Genomic DNA, 1,485 nt, shown 5'->3' on the forward strand with positions numbered 1-1,485 from the left:
AGGCCCCATCTCTGAAGGCCGCCATATTGGATGTTAAGATTTCAACATACAATTTTTTTTTTAACTCAAACAGCTGACAATTTTATTTTCACATTTCATAATGTAAGTGAAATCTGCACTTTTTCTAATCCCACTTCTCCCCTCCAAACTATTCTGTTAGGAAAGGGGAAGCCTTGCTTGTCATGCAGCTGGAAAACACCCAGGCTCAGCACCGTGATCTCCTGCTGAAACAGAACAAGAAATACAAAACTGAAAAAAAGGCTTTCCATTCTTATCTGTCTGGCTGAGTCATGCCAGGCCATGTGGGCACCATCATAGGATGAGAGGGAGATCTCATCATTGGAGGCCTGGGCATCATGGGCATGTGGCCACCCATGGGAGGCCTCATTCCAGGAGCAGGTCCCATGGGCATCATCCCAGGAGGAGGAGAACCCCTCATCAGCATCATGGGAGGGCCCCCCATGTGGGGTACAGGCATCATGCCAGGGCGAGGAGGACCTAGGAGACTGGGGGAAGGAGGGATCATGGCCTCTGCAGGACGAGGAGGAGCAGAGGATGGAGCTGGAGATATCTTTCCGTGTTGAAATCCAGCCGTTGTTTTGTCAGTCCGGCTCTGGGCCTGCTCTTCCATCCATTTCCGGTAATAGTCTTCCACGTTCTCCTGTGCTTCCAACTACTGCAGTGTGTCTTTCTCACAGACAGAGAATTATGGGTAAGATACGTATCACAGTAGTCACAATAAAACTTAGGCATGTTGCTCCACAGGCCATTGGCTAACTGCTTCTCGAGGTACAAGTTTAATGATGCTGGTTGGGGATACAGCTCAAATCACACCAGCAGCCTCTTATTATCTGTGGAGTACGGCCCAAGCAATGATGTCAAATACCATGGCTCTGAGCAACAAGAGATTCTAGGTTGGGCTGGGTGCGTGACTCAGTGGTGGAGAACTTGTCAGGCATGCGTGAAGACTTGGATTCCAATCTCAATATTGTTTTTTTTTTTTTCTTCTCTCTGGGACTTGCCAAGAATGCCATTTGTATGTCTGTTTAAAACTCTGGGTCATATTTCTTACTTTCTAAACAATTGAGGTATTAATATTTGTACACAAAATAGGCAGTGAACTGGGGAAGATTTTAAGTAGATCCCAAGAGGCTACTGTATTGGAAATAAGTGTTTGACTTGTCACTACACATTTACTCTTTCTGTTATTAAATCAAAACTCTTGAGACCAACTTACCTCTAAAGTAAAAGAGTTTATTGAGTCACCTTGTTTTGACTTGTTGGCTAGTGTCTCATTGTCCCCCAACCATTATAGGCTCTAACCAATACCCTTGTTTGCCTCCCAGAACATGGCAGTAAGACCCTATTTCTGAAAACACCACTTACTTGAGTCACAAATCATGGAGAAAGCAAGCTGGTCCTCCCTTGGAAGCTTAATCGTTACCGGATGGTTTTCATGGTACTGGAAGATGCTATGCACTCTAC

General features: G+C 45.3%; 1 pseudogene; it reads right to left on the reverse strand.

Annotated features, from left to right (window-relative positions):
• Nucleotides 1-271: 271 nt before the first annotated feature.
• Nucleotides 272-753, reverse strand: LOC130862390 (U1 small nuclear ribonucleoprotein C-like; annotated as a pseudogene).
• Between the last annotated feature and the right edge of the window lie 732 nt (nt 754-1,485).

The sequence above is a fragment of the Chionomys nivalis genome, chromosome 19 (genome assembly GCF_950005125.1).
Source record: "Chionomys nivalis chromosome 19, mChiNiv1.1, whole genome shotgun sequence".
Lineage (NCBI taxonomy): Eukaryota > Metazoa > Chordata > Mammalia > Rodentia > Cricetidae > Chionomys > Chionomys nivalis.